The 24,715-nt window shown below is 44.9% G+C and overlaps 1 pseudogene across 1 annotated transcript in view; it reads right to left on the bottom strand.

The window, feature by feature from the left end:
• Positions 1 to 24,715, bottom strand: part of LOC309795679 (zinc finger protein 541-like) — a 392,297-nt pseudogene that overhangs the window by 358,187 nt on the left and 9,395 nt on the right. Inside the window, exons 2-7 of the transcript in view lie at positions 22,435 to 22,839; positions 18,270 to 18,513; positions 14,763 to 16,612; positions 12,966 to 13,024; positions 12,598 to 12,757; positions 11,055 to 11,379 (exon numbers count right to left, since the gene is read on the bottom strand). The product of the transcript in view is annotated as a zinc finger protein 541-like (transcript). The remainder of the gene's footprint in view (positions 1 to 11,054; positions 11,380 to 12,597; positions 12,758 to 12,965; positions 13,025 to 14,762; positions 16,613 to 18,269; positions 18,514 to 22,434; positions 22,840 to 24,715) is intronic.

Genomic DNA, 24,715 nt, shown 5'->3' on the forward strand with positions numbered 1-24,715 from the left:
CAGCAGATTAAAGCTCCACAATCAACTTGATGTACCCTGCATCTGTGGAATACATGAATAGACAACAAATCATCCCAGATTGAGGAGCCAGGAGTCACTGCTGTGCCTCTGAGGTGGGAGAGCCAACTTCAGGACACTGGTCCACAAGAGACCTCCCAGCTCCACATAATATCAAACGGCGAAAATCTTCCAGAGATCTCTCTCCATCTCAACACCAGCACCCAGCTTCACTCAACGACCAGCAAGCTACAGTGCTGGACACCCTATGCCAAACAACTAGCAAGACAGGAACACAACGCCACCCATTAGCAGAGAGGTGGCCTAAAATCATAAAAAGTCCGCAGACACCCCAAAACACACCACCAGACCTGGACCTGCCCACCAGAAAGACAAGATCCAGCCTCATCCACCAGAACACAGGCACTAGTCCCCTCCACCAGGAAGCCTACACAACCCATTAAACCAACCTTAGCCACTGGGGACAGACACCAAAAACAACGGGAACTACAAACCTGCAGCCTGCAAAAAGGAGACCCCAAACACAGTAACATAAGCAAAATGAGAAGACAGAAAAACACACAGCAGGAGAAGGAGCAACATAAAAACCCACCAGACCTAACAAATGAAGAGGTAATAGGCAGTCTACCTGAAAAAGAATTCACAATAATGATGGTAAAGATGATCCAAGATTCTATTTCCAAGATCCAAAATCTTGGAAATAGAATAGACAAAATGCAAGAAACAGTTAACAAGGACCTAGAAGAACTAAAGATGAATCAAGCATCGATTAAAAACACAATAAGTGAAATGAAAAATACTCTAGATGGGATCAATAGCAGAATAACTGAGGCAGAAGAACGGATAAGTGAGGTGGAAGATAAAATAGTGGAAATAACTGCTGCAGAGCAAAATACAGAAAAAAGAATGAAAAGAACAGAGGACAGTCTCAGAGACCTCTGGGACAACATTAAACGCACCAACATTCGAATTATAGGGGTTCCAGAAGAAGAAGAGAAAAAGAAAGGGACTGAGAAAATATTTGAAGAGATTCTAGTTGAAAACTTCCCTAATATGGGAAAGGAAAGAGTTAATCAAGTCCAGGAGGCACAGAGAGTCCCATACAGAATAAATCCAAGGAGAAATACGCCAAGACACATATTAATCAAACTGTCAAAAATTAAACACAAAGAAATCATATGAAAAGCAGCAAGGCAAAAACAACAAATAACACACAAGGGAATCCCCATCAGGATAACAGCTGATCTCTCAGCAGAAACTCTACAAGCCAGAAGGGAGTGGCAGGACATAATTAAAGTGATGAAGGAGAAAAACCTGCAACCAAGATTACCCTACCCAGCAAGGATCTCATTCAGATTGGATGGAGAAATTAAAACGGTTACAGACAAGCAAAAGCTGAGAGAGTTCAGCACCACCAAACCAGCTTTACAACAAATGCTAAAGGAACTTCTCTAGGCAAGAAACACAACAGAAGGAAAAGACCTACAATAACGAACCCAAAACAATTAAGAAAATGGGAATAGGAACATACATATCGATAATTACCTTAAATGTAAATGGACTAAATGCTCCCACCAAAAGACACAGATTGGCTGAATTCATACAAAAACAAGACCCATATATATGCTGTCTACGAGAGACCCACTTCAGACCTAGAGACACATACAGACTGAAAGTAAGGGGATGGAAAAAGATATTCCATGCAAATGGAAACCAAAGGAAAGCTGGAGTAGCAATTCTCATATCAGACAAAATAGACTTTAAAATAAAGACTACTACAAGAGACAAAGAAGGACACTACATAATGATCAAGGGATCGATCCAAGAAGAAGATATAACAATTGTAAATATTTATGCACCCAACATAGGAGCACCTCAATACATAAGGCAAATACTAACAGCCATAAAAGGAGACATCGACAGTAACACACTCATAGTAGGGGACTTTAACACCCCACTTTCACCAATGGACAGATCATCCAAAATGAAAATAAATAAGGAAACACAAGCTTTAAATGATACATTAAACAAGATGGACTTAATTGATATTTATAGCACATTCCATCCAAAAACAACAGAATACACATTTTCCTCAAGTGCTCATGGAACATTCTCCAGGATAGATCATATCTTGGGTCACAAATCAAGCCTTGGTACATTTAAGAAAATTGAAATTGTATCAAGTATCTTTTCCGACCACAATGCTATGAGACTAGATGTCAATCACAGGAAAAGAGCTGTAAAAAATACAAACACATGGAGGCTAAACAATACACTACTTAATAACGAAGTGATCACTGAAGAAATCAAAGAGGAAATTTAAAAATACCTAGAAACAAATGACAATGGAGACACGACGACCCAAAACCTATGGGATGCAGCAAAAGCAGTTCTAAGAGGGAAGTTTATAGCAATACAATCCCACCTTAAGAAACAGGAAACATCTCGAATAAACAACCTAACCTTGCACCTAAAGCAATTAGAGAAAGAAGAACAAAAACATCCCAAAGTTAGCAGAAGGAGAGAAATCATAGAAATCAGATCAGAAATAACTGAAAAAGAAATGAAGGAAACGATAGCAAAGATCAATAAAACTAAAAGCTGGTTCTTTGAGAAGGTAAACAAAATTGATAAACCATTAGCCAGACTCATCAAGAAAAAAAGGGAGAAGACTCAAATCAATAGAATTAGAAATGAAAAAGGAGAAGTAACAACTGACACTGCAGAAATACAAAAAAGATCATGAGAGATGACTATAAGCAACTCTATGCCAATAAAATGGACAACCTGGAAGAAATGGACAAACTCTTAGAAATGCACAACCTGCCAAGACTGAATCAGGAAGAAATAGAAAATATGAACAGACCAATCACAAGCACTGAAATTGAAACTGTGATAAAAAATCTTCCAACAAACAAAAAAGCCCAGGACCAGATGGCTTCACAGGCGAATTCTATCAAGCATTTAGAGAAGAGCTAACACCTATCCTTCTCAAACTCTTCCAAAATAGAGCAGAGGGAGGAACACTCCCAAACTCATTCTACGAGGCCACCATCACCTTGATACCAAAACCAGACAAGGATGTCACAAAGAAAGAAAACTACAGGCCAATATCACTGATGAACATAGATGCAAAAATCCTCAACAAAATACTAGCAAACAGAATCCAACAGCACATTAAAAGGATCATACACCATGATCAAGTGGGGTTTATTCCAGGAATGCAAGGATTCTTCAATATACGCAAATCAATCAACGTGATACACCATATTAACAAATTGAAGGAGAAAAACCATACGATCATCTCAATAGGTGCAGAGAAAGCTTTCGACAAAATTCAACACCCATTTAGGATAAAAACCCTGCAGAAAGTAGGCATAGAGGGAACTTTCCTCAACATAATAAAGGCCATATATGACAAACCCACAGCCAGCATCGTCCTCAATGGTGAAAAACTGAAACCATTTCCACTAAGATCAGGAACAAGACAAGCTTGCCCACTCTCACCACTCTTAGTCAACATAGTTTTGGAAGGTTTAGCCACAGCAATCAGAGAAGAAAAGGAAATAAAAGGAATCCAAATCGGAAAAGAAGAAGTAAAGCTGTCACTGTTTGCAGATGACATGATACTATACATAGAGAATCCTAAAGATGCTACCAGAAAACTACTAGAGCTCATCAATGAAGTTGGTAAAGTTGCAGGATACAAAATTAATGCACAGAAATCTCTGGCATTCCTATATACTAATGATGAAAAATCTGAAAGTGAAATCAAGGAAACACTCCCATTTACCATCGCAACAAAAAGAATAAAATATCTAGGAATAAACCTACCTAAGGAGACAAAAGACCTGTATGCAGAAAATTATAAGACACTGATGAAAGAAATTAAAGATGATACAAATAGATGGAGAGATGTACCATGTTCTTGGATTGGAAGAATCGACATTGTGAAAATGACTCTACTACCCAAAGCAATCTACAGATTCAATGCAATCCCTATCAAACTACCACTGGCATTTTTCACAGAACTAGAACAAAAAATTTCACAATTTGTATGGAAACACAAAAGACCCCGAATAGCCAAAGCAATCTTGAGAACGAAAAATGGAGCTGGAGGACTCAGGCTCCCTGACTTCAGACTATACTACAAAGCTACAGTAATCAAGACAGTATGGTACTGGCACAAAAACAGAAGGATAGATCAATGGGACAGGATAGAAAGCCCAGAGATAAACCCACGGACATATGGTCACCTTATCTTTGATAAAGGAGCCAGGAATGTACAGTGGAGAAAGGACAGTCTCTTCAATAAGTGGTGCTGGGAAAACTGGACAGGGACATGTAAAAGTATGAGATTAGATCACTCCCTAACACCATACACAAAAATAAGCTCAGAATGGATTAAAGACCTAAATGTAAGGCCAGACACTATCAAACTCTTAGAGGAAAACATAGGCAGAACACTCTATGACATAAATCACAGCAAGATCCTTTTTGACCCACCTCCTAGAGAAATGGAAATAAAGACAAAAATAAACACATGGGACCTAATGACACTTCAAAGCTTTGGCACAGCAAAGGAAACCATAAACAAGACCAAAAGACAACCCTCAGAATGGGAGAAAATATTTGCAAATGAAGCAACTGACAAAGGATTAATCTCCACAATTTATAAGCAGCTCATGCAGCTCAATAACAAAAAAACAAACAACCCAATCCAAAAATGGGCAGAAGACCTAAATAGACATTTCTCCACAGAAGATATACAGACTGCCAACAAACACATGAAAGGATGCTCAACATCTTTACTCATTAGAGAAATGCAAATCAAAACTACAATGAGATATCATCTCACACCAGTCAGAATGGCCATCATCAAAACATCTAGAAACAATAAATGCTGGAGAGGGTGTGGAAAAAAGGGAACACTCTTGCACTGCTGGTGGGAATGTGAATTGGTACAGCCACTATGGAGAACGGTATGGAGGTTCCTTAAAAAACTACAAATAGAACTACCATACGACCCAGCAATCCCACTACTGGGCATATACCCTGAGAAAACCATAATTCAAAAAGAGACATGTACCAAAATGTTCATAGCAGCCCTATTTACAATAGCCCGGAGATGGAAACAACCTAAGTGTCCATCATCGGATGAATGGGTAAAGAAGATGTGGCACATATATACAATGGAATATTACTCAGCCATAAAAAGAAATGAAATTGAGCTATTTGTAATGAGGTGGATGGACCTAGAGTCTGTCATACAGAGTGAAGTAAGTCAGAAAGAGAAAGACAAATACTGTATGCTGACACATATATATGGAGTTTAAGAAAAAAAAATGTCATGAAGAACATAGGGGTAAGACAGGAATAAAGACACAGACCTACTAGAGAATGGACTTGAGGATATGGGGAGGGGGAAGGGTAAGCTGTGACAAAGTGAAAGAGCGGCATGGACATATATACACTACCAAACGTAAGGTAGATAGCTAGTGGGAAGCAGCCGCATAGCACAGGGAGATCAGCTCGGTGCTTTGTGACCGCCTGGAGGGGTGGGATAGGGAGGGTGGGAGGGAGACGCAAAAGGGAGGGGATATGGGAACATATGTATATGTATAGCTGATTAAATTTGTTGTAAAGAAAAAAAATACTATACTTTATAGATGTGCAGTTTCTTGTACGCTAGTTATATCTCAATAAAGCTGTTAAAATATCTGCATAAAAAAGAGATTGCATGGAAGGGGGATAAGACTTCTGGAAAAGTACAGTAAGGAACTCGGCAAAACAACACATTTACTGATAAAAATCATTAAAAAAAAAAAAGGACAGTAAGCCAAAGTCTCTGCAAGTTGTCCTAAAGGCATACAGCATTTTAAGAAATACTCATTCAAGAAAATCCACTAAATCTTGGGAAGAACAGTGAGAGTCTGTGGCACTGGAGCCATGGCCCACTCCCTTACCCACCTAGCCCCCAGCTCTTTGTAATGGAAGCTCTACCCAGGTAGGTGCAGCCAAGGAGATGGGGGCTTCTTCTTCCCCTGGCTCCCATGCTTAAAGAATTAAAGTAAGATAAAATAAAATTTTCTCATCAAAGAGAAAATGCCATCAAGAGATGGAAATTATTTTTTTAAAAAGAAACAAATGTGGACTTCCCTGGGGGTCCAGTGGTTAAGACTCCGCGCCTCCACTGCAGGGGGCATGGGTTTGATCCCTAGTCGAGGAACTAAGATCCTGCATGCTGTGTGATGTAGTCAAAAAAGAAAAAAAAAGAAGAACCAAATGGAAATAATTCAGGGGTTAAAAAAGTACAATAACCAAAATAAGGCTCAACAGTACATCTGAGCTGGCAGAAGAAACGATCAGCAAACCTGAAGATAGAACAATGGAGACTATGAAATCTGAAGAACAGAGAGAAAAACAATGTAGGAAAGTGAAGAGAGCCTCAGACAAATGTGAGATGTCATTACATGCAACAATATATATGTAGTGGGAGTACCAGAAAGAGGGGAGAAAGGGACAGAATATTTAAAGTATTAATGGCTGAAAATTTCCCAAAGTTGATGAAAAACAATATGTATATCCAGCAAACTCTATAAACTCCAAGAAAGATGAACACAAAGAGATCTACATCCAGACATAACATAGGCAAAATCTGGAAAGCAAAAATAAAGATAAGATCTTGAAAGCAAAAAGGGAAAAACAATTTGTTACATACAAGGGCACTACAGTAAAATTAACAGCTAACTTCTTAACAGAAACGATGTAGGTTACAAGGCAATGGCATAATATATTCAAATTACTGAAAGTAAAAGAGTGTCAACCAAGTATCTTATATTCAGCAAATTATCTTGCAAAAATGAAGGTAAAATAAAGACATTCCCAGATAAATAAAAACTGAGAATACCTGTTGCTGGCAGACCTCTCTTACAAGAAATATTAAAGGTGAAATATTATTCAGCCCGCAAAATGGAACAAAGTACTGATACATAGTGCAACGTGGATGAAACGTAAAAACATCATGCTAACTAAAAGAAGGCATTCATAAAGGACCACATACTGTATGATTCCACTCATATGAAATATGCAGGATAGCCACATCGATAGAGACAAAGTAGATTAGTCGTTACCCATGGCTGGGGATGGGGAGGATGGAAAGGAGGGACTGCTAATAAGTACAGGGCTTCCTTTGGGGATGATGAAAATTTCTGAAAGCTGATGGTAGTGATGGTTGCACAGCTCTGTGAATATACTAAAAACCATTGAATTCTATACTTTAAAGGGATGAATTGTATGGTATGTGAATTATACATGCCTAATAAAAATAAATAGTAAAGAAAGTCCTTCAGATTGAAAGCAAATGACATCAGATGGTAACTTGAATCCAAACCAAAAAAAAAAAAAAAAAGCGAAGCGCTAGTAAATATGGGTAACTATAAAAATCAGTATGATTACATATTTCTTTTCTTTTCTTAAGTGCCTTAAAAAATAACTGCATAAAACGTGGGCCTCTAACATATAGAAATATAATATATGTGACAGTAACTGCACAAGGAGCACAGCTGCATTGGAGTAAAGGAATATCACCTCAGACAGTAACTCAAATCCACAAGAATAAATGAAGAGATCAGAAATGGTCAATAAGAAGGTTAATATAACAACCTCTATAAATCATGCTTGTTTTCCTTTATTCTCTCAGTGTTTTTACACGAAATAAAAGTATATAAAGCAAGAAACATGACCAGTAAGGTATTACTGGGTCTCTCACATATAATAGCAAAAGAGTTAGAAGGAAGAGAGCTAGATAGGAGCAGTGTTTCTATATTTCATTGTTAGTGAGTTATTACACATCCTAACAGATTCTGATAAGACATATATTTTAAGTCCTAGAGCAACCACTAAGAAATGACTAAGAAAAAGTGAAAAATTAACAGAATTAAAATGTTACACAATACAAAAGAAAGCAGGAAAGGAGGAACAGAGGGAGAAAAAGACATGTAACATATAGAAAATAGAAAGCAAAATGGCAGATGTAAATGCAACCATATCAATATAACAGTAAACAAGAATGGATTAAACAAACCAAGCCAAAAGGCAGAGTTTCTAAGACTGGATAAAAAAACACATGATCCAACTAATGGTGTCTAGAGGTAACATGCTTTATTTTCAAAGACACAAATAGGCTGAAAGTAAAAGAAGAGAAAAATATATACCAAGAAAACAACAACCAAAAAAGAGAATGGAATGACTATACTGATGTCAGGCACATTAGACTTTAAAACAAAAAAATATTACCAGAGATAATGATAAAATTATTGTAGTAATGACAAATGAAGTCACAATCACATCATAATGGTAAAAGGTCAAGCCGTGAGGAAGATGTGATAATTACAAACATATACACACCTAAAAACAGAACCCCAAAATACACCAAGCAACAAACGACAGAACTGAAGGATGAAATAAACCATTAAAAAATAATAGTTGGAGATTTCAATACTTTCAACAGTGGATAAGGCAGCTAGGCAGAAGATCAACAAGGAAATTGAAACTAACTAGACAAAACAGACAAAATACAGCATTCCACCAAACATCAGTAGAATACATTCTTCTCAAACTCACATGGAACATTCTTCAAGACAGACCGGATTCTAGCCCATATAACATGCCTCAATAAATTTTAAATTTTAAAATAAATTTAAGGGAATTCCCTGGCGGTCCAGTCATTAGGACTCCATGCTTCCGCTGCAGGGGGGATGGGTTCGATCCCTGGTGGGGCAACTAAGATCCTGCAAACCACACAGCACAGCCAAACAAATTTAAAAAAAATAAAATAAATTCAATTGAAAAAGAAACAAAGTATGTTCTCTGACCACAAGAGAATTAGATGACAAATCAATAAAAGGCAGCAATTTGGAAAATTCACAAATATGTGAAAATTAAGCAACACACTCTTTAATAGTCAGTGTATTAAACAAGAAGTGGAATGATAAATTAGAAAATACTTTACCTGAATGAATATAAAAACACAACATACTAAAACTTACAAAATGTAGCTAAAGCAATGTTCAGAAGGAAATCTATAGCTGTAAAATGCCTGTATTAAAAAAGAAGAAAAATCTCAAATCATTTATGGTCAACTGATTTTCCACAAAGGTACCAAGACAGGGCTTCCCTGGTGGCGCAGTGGTTGAGAGTCTGCCTGGCGATGCAGGGGACATGGGTTCGTGCCCCGTTCTGGGAAGATCCCACATGCCACGGAGCAGCTGGGTCCGTGAACCATGGCCACTGAGCCTGCGCGTCCGGAGCCTGTGCCCCGCAACGGGAGTGCCACAACAGTGAGAGGCCCGTGTACCGCAAAAGAAAACAAAACAAAACAAAGTACCAAGACTATTCAATGAGAAAAGAACAGTATTTTCAAGTGCTGGAAGAACTGATACATACATGCCAAAGAATAAATTTGGATTCCTACCTCATACAGTATATAAAAGTTAACGAAAGATTGATCGCAGGCCTAAGAATAAGTTGGACTTCATCAAAATTAAAAACTTGTGTACTGCAAACCATATCATAAATAAAATGAAAGGACAACCCACAAAATTGGAGAGAATTTGCAAATCATATATCTGATAAGGGGCTTGCATCCAGACTATATAAGGAACTGAGACAACTCAATGATAAAAAGATAAGAATTCAATTTAAAAAATGGGCAAAGGATCTGAACAGACATTTCTCCCGAGAAGATATACAAATGGATAATAAGCACATGGAAAGATGCTCAACATCGTTAGCCATCAGGGAAATGTAAATCATAACCACAATGAGGGGGCTTCCCTGGTGGCGCAGTGGTTGAGAGTCCGCCTGCCGATGCAGGGGACGCAGGTTCGTGCCCCGGTCCGGGAGGATCCCGCTTGCTGCGGTACGGCTGGGCCCGAGAGCCATGGTCGCTGAGCCTGCGCATCCGGAGCCTGTGCTCCACAACGGGCGAGGCCACAAACACTGAGAGGCCCACGTACCGCAAAACAAACCAACAAACAAACAAACACCCCACAATGAGCTACCACTTTACACCCACTAGGTTGGTTATAATGAAAAAGACGGATAAGAAGTGTTAGCAAGGATGTGGAGAAACTGGAACTTTCATACAATGCTGGTGGAAATTTAAAATGACCCGGCCATTTTGGAAAACAGTCCGGCAGTTCCTTAAACGGTTAGACATAGTTACCCTTTGACCCAGCAATTCCACTCTGAGCTGTATACCCAAGAGAAATGAGGACTTATGTCCAAAAACAACTTATACATAAATGTTCTTAACAGCACTATTTGCAATAGCCAAAGGACGAAAACAACCCAAATGCCCCTCAACTGATGAATGGATAAATAAAATGTTGTCTCTCCAGAGAATGGAATATCATTCATCTATAAAAAGAAATGAAGCACTGAGGCATAGTACAACATGGATGAACCTTGACAACATTATTCTAAGTGAACAAACTAGACACAGAATGTCACATATTGTATGATCCCAAGTATATGAAATGTCCAGAATAGGGAGACCCATAGAAAAAGTAGGTTGGTAGACTGGTGGTTGCCCAGGGCAGAGGAGCTGGGGGCTACAGGGCCTGTGTGTCACCGCTCGTGGATATAATCTTCTGGGGTGATGAAAATGCTCTAGAATTAGATTGTGGGATGGGTGTACAATCCTAAGCATACACTAAAAAATCACTGTACACTTTAAATGGGTGATTCATATGGCATGTGAATTATATCTCAATAAAGCTGTTTAAACAATTACTCGAAAGGGCAGGCAGAAGGGTGGTTAGGCTAAATGGCATCTATTTTCTTTCTGGCTACAAAGTTATAAGCACCTAGAAGGCTGCTGGTCCCAGATGGTCCTGGGATAGTTCTGAACAGCAACAGGACCCCCAGACCAGACCCAAGCGTAGGCCAGAGGGAATGGCTGGACCGAATTCTACAGGGGGCGGGGGTCTGGCCCCCCGCAGGCCTATCATGGGGTGATCAAGCTCACTCACCAAGCATGGCACTGATGAGCCTGTCGGGACGGGCCCGGGCAGATGTGGAACACAGAGTGTTGAAATACAGCCCAGAGCCCTCCCGGATGGGGCTGAGCATCGGGGGCGGCGTGTTGGCAGAGCACTGGAACAGTCCCTTCAGGAGATGGTCCACCAGGAACACGGGCGAGCACAGGCAGCTCTGGCGGCATCCTCCCGGGCCCGGCTCCCCAGACATGGAGGGCGGAGGAGGGATGAGCAGTGCCTTGGGCCGTGGGAGCTTCTTCCGCTTCCTGTGTTGGCTGCTCTCCTTGCTGTCTCTCTCTTCCCCGTCCTTCTCCTGTCCCTGGAGAAGAAGAGACTTCAGAACCACAGGGGTCACCTGAGGCCACCGGCCCCACAGCTCAGTCCTCAAGATGGCCTGAGAGTGGGAAAGGGTACTGACCAGCCAGACGCACACCCAGCATGGCCGTGCAAAGAGTCCTCAGTGCAGGAAGCCAGGCAGGGCCACCACGCCGGAGCCAGACTCCAGACCCTAAGCCGGGCGATGGTAGAGGCTGGGGCCTTCTCAGGCACCCACACCTCCCAAGGAGAGGCCATCACTCAGACCATTTTGGAAACTCATGTCCGTTGTTAAAGTGACTGGCACTTAAAGAGTGGGGGCCAGACGGATGCAACAGCATGACAAAAGGAAAACCTGTTGCCCTCAAAAGGACAGCATCTCCTGCGAGACAAACAGTGGGCTCCATGCACCCCGTCTCCGAGTCCAGCATGGACTTCTCCAGGTGGGGTCTTCCAGCACAGGCTGAAGAGACGACGGCTTGACCTTGCTACACTCTCTCTTACCTCCACACAATCTCCCCTCCTCTCTGCCCATCTTACCCCTCCTCATCCTGCAGCTCTCAGCTGCAACGCCCCCTTCCTCAGGCAGGGTCTCTGGTGCCCTCGGGGCTCCCACAGCTCACTCTCCCAGCCCGGCCCGTTCTGGGTCGTCAGTGTCCGGGGGATGGGTCTATCTACTCCGCTGGGCTGGGAGCCCCAGGAGACGGGGGCAGGCCTGTTGTGGTCGCTGCAGTGTCCCCAGCCCTGCCCAGCACAGGGCCAGACACAAACGAAGTTCACTGGAGGTTGAAGGGATGAAGGAACACGCAAATCAACCTCTTCTGGAGTCAGGATTTGGGGGCTTTTCTCACAGCTCCCACTGGAAGCTGGAAAGCAGCTGGAAGGAAGTGCACCCACCTTGCTCCCCGGGGGATGGTTCGCTGCAGCCACTGGCAACGACACTGGGACCACCAAAGGGGCTGCGGTCATGTTGTCCAAGGACTTCCTGCCTCCCGGGGAACTCTGCCTGTCCCCCTCTGGCCTCAGCACCTGTCTTGGTGGCTTGCAAAACTCCATGCCACACACCTACACACAGAGAAGAGCCAGCCCTTTAAGAGACACAGTACGTAGGGAGCAAGGGGCCCCTCCAGAGCAGCACAGCCCTGACTCCCGGCCCCCAGCCAGGCTCCCCGCAGGAGCACAGCTCCATCCTGAGATGAATGGCAGCTTCGAGCCCCTTCACCTGCGGCTCCTGCTTCCCTCGAGGTGACGGCCACTGGTCGCTGTGAAAACACATGTGGCTGCTCAGCCCTCTCTCTGTATAAAACATCTGGCTGCAATTCTTGCAGACGTAAGTGCTCTTTGGCTCTGCCCAGTCTGTGGGACCACCATTGTGCTGGTTACTGTGGGGAAGAAAAGGGAGAATGGGAATCCATCCCCAAACACTGATCCTCTGACAGATTTGGACGAACCCTAAAGAAATGGAGATGATGCCCCCGATTCTCTGTGACCTGGTGCTCGCCCCTTCAGGAGTGAAGCATCCAGAGCTCTCTCACCCAGGGCCAGCACAACAAAGCCACCAGAGGATTCCCGAGGGGCTTCGGAACTTACCAGCCACACGCCATGTTCTCCTCCTTCATCGGGTGGGGGAGCTGGTAGATATTTCCACCCTGAAGACGAAAATACATCTGAGCCAACATATCAGAAATGAGATGCAAGAGTGAAAACTATAAGACTTGGAAGAAAACACAGGTATAATTCTTGGTGACCCTGGAGTAAGCAGTGGTTTCTTGGATGACTCCAAAACCAAACAAAAGACAGACGTATTGGACTTCATCAAAACTTACAACTTCTGTGCTTCAAAGGACATCATCAAGAAGTGAAAAGACAGAATAAGAGAAAGAAGTTGCAAATCACGTATCTGATAAGGGACTATGTAGATTTATGTATCTGTGATACATAATGAACTCTCACAAGCTCAAAAGTAAAATCACAACCCAATTTAAAAATGGGCAAAGGGTCTGAATAGACACTTACCCAAAGAGGATATACAAGTGGCCATTAAAAGATGCTCAGGATTATTAGCCATCGGGGAAATGCAAATTAAACTATAATGAGATTATCATTTCCCACCCACTAAGGTGAACCAACTGGACAATAACAAGTGTTGGTGAGGATGCAGAGAAACTGGAGGCCTCATACACTCTGGGTAGGGATATAAAACAGCACAGCATTTTGGAAAAGTCTGGCACTTCCTCCAATAGAATTACCCTAGAGCCCACCAATTCCCCTCCAAGGTATTTCCCAAGAGAAATGAAAACATATGTCTAAACAATAATCTGTACACAAATGTTCATAGCACCGTTATCACAATGGCCAAGAAGGGAAAACAACCCACATATCTATCAGCTGATGAATGGATAAATAAAATATGGTGTATCCATACAATGGACAAGTTACCAGCGATAAAAAGGAGTGAAGTTTTGACCCGTGCTACAGCACAGAGGAACTCTGAGAACATCAGGTTAAGTGAAAGAAGCAAAAGACACAAAAGGCCACGCAGCGTTAGGATTCCAATCACATGAAGTGTCCAGAATAGGCAAATCCATGGAGACAGAAGGTAGATGCATGGTTGCCAGGGGCTGGGAGGGATGGAGAGATTGCGGGTGACAACCAATGGTGTGGGGATTCTTTTTGCAGTGATGAAAGTGTTTTGGCAAAGAGTGGCGATACGTGCACGACCTCGTAAACAAACTAAAAACTACTGGATGGTGCACTTCAAGATGGAGAATTAGATGGCACGTGAATATTAAAGCTGTGAAAAAAAAAAGAGGAGGAGGTAGCTGTGGTGTGACAGGAAGGATGCTGGACCTCGGAACATCACGAAGAGACGTGGCCAAGCTCTCTGCACCCAGGACCTCATGGGCACGATGTGGGAGGACCCAAGCTGCTCCAAAAGGGCGGACCAGTGCCAGGCCTGCAGTAGGGGCCAAGTCGGACTTGTGGACCTGTGATTCACAACCAGAATAGACACAGCATTTCACGTACAAATATCAAGGGCAAAGGAGCTCTGCCTTTACATGCTCTGAAGAAGTGAAGGAGGCAAATCCAAAAGGAAGCGAAAGGCAGAAAGAAAGCAAATAGAAAAAGTTTAGTGAAGAAACACGACGCAAAGTGTCTCTGACAACTCTAAAGCCCTGTTCTGTTTTGTGTGTGTGTGTTGCAGGGCGGAGGGTGATGGGAGGAACCATCATTTCTCTGGACCTTCATTCCCCCCTGTGTAAACAAACTGCATCTGAGGATTTGCTGAGGTTAAATACAGTGCCTGGACAAGTCAGAAACACGGACACAGGTAAGGACGAGACTCTGCCTCCTGCATGGTCAGCTCCCGTGAGAGGGCCCTGGTACCTGGATCCTGTTGAGTATCATCAGCTTGGACTTGGAGTCCCAGGGGGGATCCACTGGAGGCCCGGCCGACGACGAGAACGAGGCCATGGCTACCTGGCTTGGAGAAGCCGCACAGCACATATCCATTTTCACCTTCTCCTTCCGGAAGCCTGAAAAGTGCTGGGCCCTGGAGTTGCCAGAGATGAGCCTATATCCTCGGCCCTTGGAGCAGGCCGGGCCCTCTTCACCTTTTGTCGCCCCGGAAGCCATGCCATTCTCAGCCTGGGACTGCTTCCCTGGGAGGTGGGCTCTGGATGGCTCCTCTCCTCCTAACTGGGTCTGACGCAGGGCCCCGGGGGAGAAGATGTCCCACAGGCCCAAGGTCCCTTTCGAGGATCTCAACTGCTTGGCCAGAGAGGAGATAGATGTCTGGCTTCCCAGGAGGCTCCAGGGACGACACTGTGAGGGCAGGTGGAGCAGCAGCCACTTTTGGTCTTCCCTTTGTGTCCTGGCTCACTCTGCTGGGGGAGGCCTCTGTGGGGAAAGCAGGTTTGGATTTTCTCCTGCGGGTTAGGGATCCCTCTGGCTCAGGGTTCACGGGGCCAGCATGGAGAGAGTCAAGAGTGGGCGCCATAGGCGGGGGCTAATGTGGCCACGGCCCCTGCAGTGACTTCAGGGCAATTTGCTTGCCGTCGGGTGTGGGAAGCTGGGAGGAGGCGGCGGCACCTGGGTGTGGGAGGAGATCCGCTGGGATTTGGTGACCATCCGGAACACCTGCATCTGCTCGTGGCTCACCAGAGACTCCTGAGACCTCAGGAACAGCTGCCGGAAGAGCGGCCTGGCATCGGACTGGAGGCCGCTGGACTTTGGGCTGCCCTGGGGGCCAGGCTCACCAGGGTTCTGCCACGAGGAGTCGCAGTCGAACTTGCGCCTCTTGGAAGCCCAGGCCTCCCCTGGTACCTTCAGGAGCGTGAGAGGGAAGGGCGGCCTCCCCTGGTGCCTTCAGGAGCGTGAGAGGGAAGGGCGGCATGGCCTCCAGACAGGTGCCCCGGCTGGGTGAGGGCTCCCCCGCAGGGGAGTCGCTGCTGAGCCCGGGGCCAGGCTCGGAGCCCTCCCGGGACGGCACTGCACAGGGCTTGTGGACGACAAACATACTGTTTCCTTTGCTCTTAGGGCAGCCCGACAGGTTTCAGAGCCACTTGAAACTGTGGCTTGATGGCTGGGAACTGGCGGGGACAGTCTGGCCACGGAACAGAGGCAGGCAGGCGGGCAGGGGAGCGCCCTCGGGCCAGCCCTCCAGGGATGATGGGGGCTGGAGCAGGGGCAGCTCCGGCTCAGCTGGGTTGGGTCGCTGTTCTCCGCTGCCCACGAGTGGATGGCTGTGAACACGTCCATGCCCGGCTCCTTCCGGGGGGGCCGGGGCTCCTAGGGAACCTCAGTGCCCAGGGCTCCTGGGGCCGCCGGGGTGCTGGCTGGGCCACAGAAGGAGGACCCTGACGAGGGCAGGGAGGAACAGGCCGTGATCCTCCCTTCGCCGCTGTCTGAAGGCCCTCCCAGGGCTGGCCCGGGAGAAGGGATCTTCTGTCAGACGATGCTGCTCATGATACAGGACAGGAGGTCTCGGTTGGGCAAGAGGGAGCTGGGGAATGGGGCTTCCGGGGGCACCAGGGACCACAGGCTCGTGGGTGTGGGCTGCTTGGCAAACTCGTGCGCGTGGGGTGAGTTCCCGTAGGGCTCCTCCAGGTGGGGGGCCTCCTTGAGGATGCACAGGCCGTGCTGGACCTCGTAGTGCCAGTGCAGGGAGTGGTAGTCGCAGTAGCTCTTGCTGCAGCCCTGCTCAGGGCTTGGACTTCTGGTGAGTGTGCCCAGTCCTGGAATCACATGAGGAGAAAGTTAGTGGGTGTCTTGGCGTGGGTCACTAACTGCAGGAACCCAGGTGTGTCCCCAGGGGGCAGTAGCATCGCAACTCAGAAACTGTGCTCAGACCCTATGAGGAAAGACCCCTGCTACGGCCAAAGCCGTCTGGAAGGGGGAGCTCTTGCCCTCACCCCTAAGCAAACCCCTAATCTGAGATTAAAAAAATCAGTAGGAGCCAAGTCAGAGTTCCCCAAAGTGGGTTCCTAAGGAACACCAGTCTCCAGAGTTCCTCCCTGAGGACTTGGGCTCAGCTGGCAAATAAGTTTGGGAAAAACACTCTTTACTTCTTGGAGGTTCCTAGGAGCAAACTGAAAAGCCACACAGCAGATAAAGAGAAGATCTGTTGAACTTTCCATGTCTCTCAAACTTATTTGCCCACAAAACCATTTTTTTAAATAGACCCTTTTAGCATCCCCGAGAACCAGAGAACCAGAGTTCTGAGAACGCACTTGAGGAAATGCTAACTTGGGGATGATCCTTCCTTGAACAAAGAGTCTTTGCCTTCCCACAGGAGTCCTCTAGACAGTGACCTGGGAGCCCCACAGCAAAAAAAAAAAAAAGGAAAAGAAAAAGCCAAATGTGCCTATAATTTCTGCAAATATAAACGAATGCAAGTATGTATTATATTTACATCATACTTATACCTGCATTAATATATTATAAATATAAACAAATGTGTAAATCACCCTCTGGGTTCCCAACAATCCTACTCCAGATGGTTCTAATCAATGGGACCCAGTAAATAATGAAACCCTTTCCCAAACGTGGACCCTTGGCCTCCATCTGAGGGAAGCAGCAGAGAGGGCATCTGGAGACCCACTTTCTAGCCCTAACTGTTACCAGCTTGTGACAGGAGTAAATCATTTCCCATCCTTAATGGCGAGAGGGGAGAGGATACAATGAAAGCGGGATCCATCGAAGCGTCAGTAAAGGTTGGGCGAGCTGTAAACATGCAAGGGATCGTCCTCTCCCACGTACCAGTCTCTCAGTTTGAAAGTCTGTCTCTCCTCCCTCGGCAGCAAGAAAAGCTTATCATTTCTAAGACATGAAGAACAAATGGAATTCTGCTCCTCTTGCACTGATCTTGCTTTGTAAAGTCAAGTTTAAACAAAAACTGAGTTAATAAAAGGGGGAATTAAAAACGGAAAAAAAAAGAGTGAACTCTCCATTGCCATGTTCTAGAAACAGGCATCTCAGAACCCCTTATGCCCTGGTGTTATCCCAACATATATTCCTCATGGAGTGCATATCTGTTCTGCTCAGACACCTACCAGGGACTCGGAAAAGTTCTCTACAGAGTTAGCTAAACTCCCTCCATGACAAAATAGCCTCTGGAGTGTGTTTTTAAAGCACAAGGGTCCTGTCTGCAAATCGCAGCGGCACTCTCCTCACTGGAGTGAATCTGGAGGCTGGGGAGGGCGGGCTGTCCGGGGCAGTGTAGGCCCTGCCCCCCACAAACACTGGCCGTGGGAGGAGAACAGGTTGCACACACCTGGGACGCCTGACGGTGGGGGGCGGTGCAGGTGGATAGGAGGGGATGCAAAAGAACCAGGAACACGCCCAGCCCCCAGCAACCCCCTGAACAGACGTCCCGACCAGACTCCTACATACAGGTGGTCCTGACGCTTAAAGGCCTTGCTGAACATTTTGCACACGTGTCTCCTCTCCTGGCTGTGGGTCAGGTAGTGCTTGCTGAGAGGACTGGCGCTGCTGAACACCTTCCCGCAGAGGCTGCAGTCCAGGAGTGGGTTCTGAGGGGACCTGTGCTGCCGCTTTCCTTTCCTTGTGCTCCCAGACGTGGCCCTGTCTCCTTCGTTAGCCTCTTTGGGCACCTTGAACACGCCTAGCCCCAGGTCTAGACAGAGGGAGAAAGCACAGGTTATGACATCCGGGGACATCGGAGCCCGGGAGGAAGCACTCTACCACCCTCGGACCAACTTCAGCAGCTGAGTCCAACTCAGGGAGTTGGCCGAGAAGCCCAACTTCAGCAGCTTCACTCGCAGAGAAGACCAGGCTTAGCACCAGGTGAGGGGGAGAAGGGACCCTGGTCAGGCCACCCCTCCAGGGCAGCACCCAATCTTCAAGCCACACTTGGGGGGTAAGGGAGGGGACAGCAACAGTCTGAGTGCTTCCAGGACAGAGTGACTCGACAGGCAGGACTTCATGACGGTAACATCAACAGCACACTTGCAAGTGCAATCCAGAAATGCACAATGCAAAATCTTAGAAAAGTTTAAGTCCTTTCTCCCAGCCAATTCCACTCTGGGTTTTTTAATTAAGGAAATTAAGGCCGATCTGTACAAATTAACGGAGATCTTGCAGTGAACTGCAAGCGAGTTAACTGCAGCATTGTTTTTCCTGGTGAAATGTGAGAAACCACCTAATAACTGACACGAGGGCAGGTGGGTGACTGCATTCTGGTCTCAATGGTCTATGGCTCAGGCATTTAAGATACAACTGTAGGAAAATATCTGATGACGTGAAAGGATGTTCATGCTGTACCACTAAGTGCTGTGCCACTAACAAGAGGATTGCTGAAAAACGGAATGATCTAGTCTTTAGAAGGGACAAATAAATTTGAATACAAACAAACAGAATGGGATTCATTGGTAGCATCATGGATCAACTTAATTTTCCTTTTCCTGTATATCTGAATTTTCCATGTTTATGTACTTCTTGGGTAAATGATAAAAGGTATTTCCACGAATCACCTCATCAGAGGAACAGGTGAAGAGGCTGGGAATGTCCATGTGGGAGAGGGAGATGTCTTCAAGTAGCTGAAGGGCCAGGATGTGGAGGAGGGAGCACACTGCTTCTGTCTTGCTACAAGGGGCAGAGCTAGATTTGATGAATAAAAGGTAAAGAGAGGGACTTCCCTGGTGGCGCAGTGATTAAGAATCCGCCTGCCAATGCAAGGGACATGGGGTCGGGCCCTGGTCCAGGAAGATCCCACATGCTGCGGAGCAGCAAAGCCCGTGCGCCACAACTACTGAGCCTGCGCTCTAGAGCCCACGAGCCACAACTACTGAAGCCCACGCGCCCAGAGCCTGTGCTCCGCAACAAGAGAAGACACCGCAATGACAAGCCCGTGAACCGCAACGAAAAGTAGCCCCCGCTTGCTGCAACTAGGGAAAGCCCACATGCAGCAGCAACGAAGACCCAATGCAACCAAAAATATATAAATAAATTTATATTAAAAAGATGTGTAAAAAAAAGTATAGGGAAGCTGATTTTAAATCACTAGAGACATAAGGACAGTGGATACAAGACCTAAGAACTCTGCAGGCTTGCTGCTGTGTTCCTAGCTCCTGGGATTCCCATTCCTGTACTCGTAGGCACACAGTAACTGTTGGATGGATGAATCATGGAAGAGTTTTCTACCCCTTAAGATGGATTAGACTGCCTCACGTGATAGCAAGTTTAAAAACTGCCCTTCATCTAGGATGCAGCAGAGGCTGGACCCAAGAATCCAACAGGTCAGGGCGTGCATACTGCACTAAAGGACCCCAAATGCTAATTCTCTGTGGCTGAGATGTAGCTTGAGAGACACAGCAGAAAGGAACCTCGACTCTCATCCCAACTCTGTCTCTGGCCATTTGTCACTTAACCTGTCTGGTCTACATCTTCTTCATATGAAAAGCTGCTGTGTTGAGTGGTCGAATGATTCTAACAGTTTAAATGAGGGAAAATAGGACTCCCATGTGGGAAAGTTCTTGCCTTGATAACTTACTTTTAAAATGTTCATTAGAGGGCTTCCCTGGTGGCACAGTGGATAAGACTCCGCGCTCCCAATGCAGGGGGCCCGGGTTCGATCCCTGGTCAGTGAACTAGATCCCATATGCATGTGGCAACTAAGAGTTCGCATACCACAACTAGGGAGCCCGCCTGCCACAACTAACACCTGGTGCAACCAAATAAATAAATAATAATAATTTTTTAAAAAGATGAGTATTTAAAATAAATAAATAAAAATAAAATAAAATACAATAAAATGCTCATTAGGACCTCCCTGGTGGCACAGTGGTTAAGAATCCGCCTGCCAATGCAGGGGATACGGGTTCGAGCCCTGGTCCGGGAAGATCCCACATGCCGCGGAGCAACTAAGCCCATGCGCCACAACTACTGAGCCTGCACTCCACAGCCCACAAGCCACAACTACTGAGCCCACGTGCCACAATTACTGAAGCCCGTGCACCTAGAGCCCGTGCTCTGCAACGAGAAGCCACCGCGATGAAGAGCCCGTACACCGCAAAGAAGAGTAACCCCCGCTCGCCACAAATAGAGAAAGCCCGCGTGCAGCAACGAAGACCCAACGCAGCCTAAATAAACAAACAGAAGGTTTTCTCTAAAAATAAATAAATTAATTAAATGCTTATTAAAGCAACTGTTAAACTAGAGAGCAAAATGTGGTTTCAAAAAAATTGGCAGGGACACTGAAAAACAGGCACATTGAGTCACTGGCCCGGGAAGCCACTTGCTCTTCCCAGAAAGCATGTGCACAAGCTCTAAAACTGTGTGTGTTCTCCGACCAGCAAGCCTACAGGGAGGAATATGTGCGAAGAACTCATCCAAGAGAAAAGTCAATGGACAAGTTATTCACAGATCCACTCTAACAGTCTATCAGGCAAGAATATGGTCCGACAATACAATGGAATAACCATTACAATGACAACCAAATAGTCTACCTTCATATAAGAAAGCAGACTCACTAAGTTTTAGAAACTTCAAATGAATTAGACACTTAATACATCTCTGCAAAACCATGTGTACCCTAGTGGCCTCACCTACGTTTTTTAAAAATCCACGTGTGGGAGCCATGGTGGGGATTTTAATTGTTATTACTTTTCTTTATTTTCTAACTTTTCTATACAAATATATATCACTTTCTAATTAAAATATATAAGCATATCCATTTGTATGAATCTGAATTTAAGTTAGAGAAGTGTAAAGAGTTAAAATTTAACGTTCAGTGGATTTTTTTTAATAAGGTAACCAAAAAAAAAATCCTCAAGTTTAAAACAAATTAGGAAAAATTGAACTAGATTAATGCTTTGTAACATTCACTGGGGGGCACAGACCCATATGAAAATCTGGTGAAATATCACAGTTTCTCTGCCCAGCAAAACGCACACGTACTCACCCTAGCAGCATTTTTAGGTAATTTCTGTGGTTCAGGTTGAGAACCTGAATTACTGTAACCAGGCCTGGCCCAGCACCTGCAATACCAAGGATGGCCTTGGTTTCTAGGATTTCACATTTAGCCATGGTTCCAACACGGGGACAAGGCTAACGGCTTGTCTACATTGTGTGGAGTGCGGGCCTCGGCAGTCTTTCATTCTAGCGAGTATGCAGGACAGTTCTTGAGCTGCTGATCCCAATTAACATTGACATTTGTTCTGCAGGGCTGTTCCGGATGTGGCCTTCCATGCGTGTGGTGTGATTATAAATACGAAGGAGCTCTAAGCAACTTACCCAAGAACCCATGAAGTGGGTTAAAAACAAAAATCAAATTTATCCTATGGCGGAAGTCTGAAGGTAAACCAAAAGGTGATGTAACCAACGTCTCTGACTGTTCCACTAGTTCTCCCTTTGCTCCTCCGCTGCGGAAGAGAAAGACTTAGAACTGCATCAATGGACTGTGGGAAGGTATTCTAACAGTAGTGGTAAAAATCACTACCATCTGTCCAGTGCTTCCCAGCCTGCAAAGCGCTTTTACTTTCATTTCTTCTTTTGCTTCTTACCGCTGGCACTCTGGGGGGAAAGCAGAGTGGGTATTATTGTAAGGCAGTCTGAGATTCCGGATCTGCATACTCCACCAGCGGCTTCATGGAGTCACTGTCCTTCCCTGAATACACGGACAGGGCATCCAAGTTGTCCTCCAGCATCTCGCTGGGCGCGTCAGGCATCAGGAGGCTGGGCTCCAGGTCCAAGTGGCTCAGGCCGTCGTACAGCAGGTCTCGTGAGCCAGGCCCCAGATCCCGGTTGAGGGTGTCGCTGCATTTGAGCGCCTGGCTCTCGGGAAACGAAGGGAGGTGCATCTCGGATGGAAGGGTGCCCTTGTCCCCCAGGCTGCACTGGTCCATGGCTCTCCACTACCAGGTCTCAGCCAACAGCTACTCTCTAGACAAGCAAGGCTGTGTAAGGAGTCAGGGAGGAGAGAGCTCTTGGTGGTGTTTATTTCCTGAGAATGAACGAGGAGGAATCACAATTATGAGATGGCAACACACATGGTGGATAGAGCGTGGACTTGGAATTCAAACAGACCTGTATGGGGGTTTGTTCTCGGCCACTTAACAGCCACATGACCTTGGGCAAGTCACTTAAGGTCCATGAGCCCTAGTTTCCTCATCTGTAAACTGAGCGTAAGAGTACCTCCATCATAAGAGTGTTGTAAGGAAAAAGCAACCGAAATGTCCATCAACAGACGAATGGATAAAGAAGATGTGGTACATATATACAATGCAATATTACTCAGCAATAAAAGAGAACAAACTAATGCCATCTGCAGCAACATGGATGGACCTAGAGATTGTCATACTGAGTGAAGTAAGTCAGACACAGGAAGACAAATATCATATGATATCACTTATATGTGGAATCTAAAAAAAGGGGGATACAAATGAACTTATTTATAAAACGGAAGTAGAGTCATGGATGTAGAAAACAAATTTATGTTTACCAGGGGATGGTGGGGGGAAGGGATAAATTGTGAGATTGGGATTGACATACACACTACTATATATAAAACAGATAACTAATAAGAACCTACTGTATAGTACAGGTAACTACTCAATACTCTGTAATGGCCTATATGGGAAACGAATCTCAAAAAAGAGTTGATGTATGTATATGTATAACTGATTCACTTTGCTGTACACCTGAAACTAACACAACATTGTAAATCAACTATACCCCTATAAAAATTAAAAAAAAAAAGAAGAACAAAAAAAAAAGATTGTTGTAAGGAATAAATGAAAGGATTTTGGCAACATGGTGAACTAAAATGACCTCTTTCTCCAACTATAAACACATAGAGATATGAGAAAAGACCATTTTTAATACAGAGTCAAGCTCAAGAGACAGGTAAGACCCCAAGTGCCAGCAACAATGAGGAAACTCAAAGCCACAGGTGCGAGCACAAGTTGGCCCAAGGGGAAAGTCAGACTCCAATACAGGGCCTGGAACTGTCATCCAATATGGCGGCCACCAGTCACATGTGGTGATGACACACTTGAAATGTGGCCCCGAATTGAGACCTGCTGTGAGTGTCAAATACACTGGATTTGGAAGACTTAGTACCCCAAATAATTCATTTTCATATTGATTACATGTTGAAATGAGAATATTTCGGATCTACTGGCTTAAATGTAATATGTTATTAAAATTAATTTCATCTACCTCTTTATTTTTTAATGTGGCTATCTGCAAATTTTAAATTATATACATGGCTCATATTATATTTCTCTTAAAGGGCACTACCCTGGAGGCTGGGACCTGAGGTTGTAACAAACACATGGAAAAGGAAACAGGGACTTGAGTTCACAGGCAAGGGAGACCTGGGACCCTGGAAGAGCCAAGCCATCCACAGGAAAACTAAATAAATGAAAGAAAAACACCGCACACAAGCCTTGAAAAGCATCACAAGAACTAGTTCAAAACAGGACGAGAGACAACAAAACCTAGCAGAGAAAAGAAGAAGACACAAGGGGCAAGGACATTTTTTAAAAGAAACAAATGAAACTTCTAGAAATGAAAGACTTTTAAATTTAAAACTCACTGGGAGGGTTAAACAGCAGATAAACAGTGCTGAAGAGACAAATAATGAACGGGCAGAGCAATCTGAAGATAATTCTCCCCCAGAATTCAGTGCAGAGAGAGAAACAAATGGAAAATACAAATGAAGAAGCAAATGCAAAAGCCCAACATATGCCTAAACGGGGTCCTGAAAGGGAAGAGGAGAGGATGGAGAAGACATGGTACCTCAGGATGGCGGAGGGATTTCCAGAACTGCGGAAACACAGGGCTCCAGACTTAAAGATATGATTCTTGAAGGTATA

The sequence above is a fragment of the Mesoplodon mirus genome (genome assembly GCF_964341445.2).
Source record: "Mesoplodon mirus genome assembly, chromosome: 19".
Classification (NCBI taxonomy): domain Eukaryota; kingdom Metazoa; phylum Chordata; class Mammalia; order Artiodactyla; family Ziphiidae; genus Mesoplodon; species Mesoplodon mirus.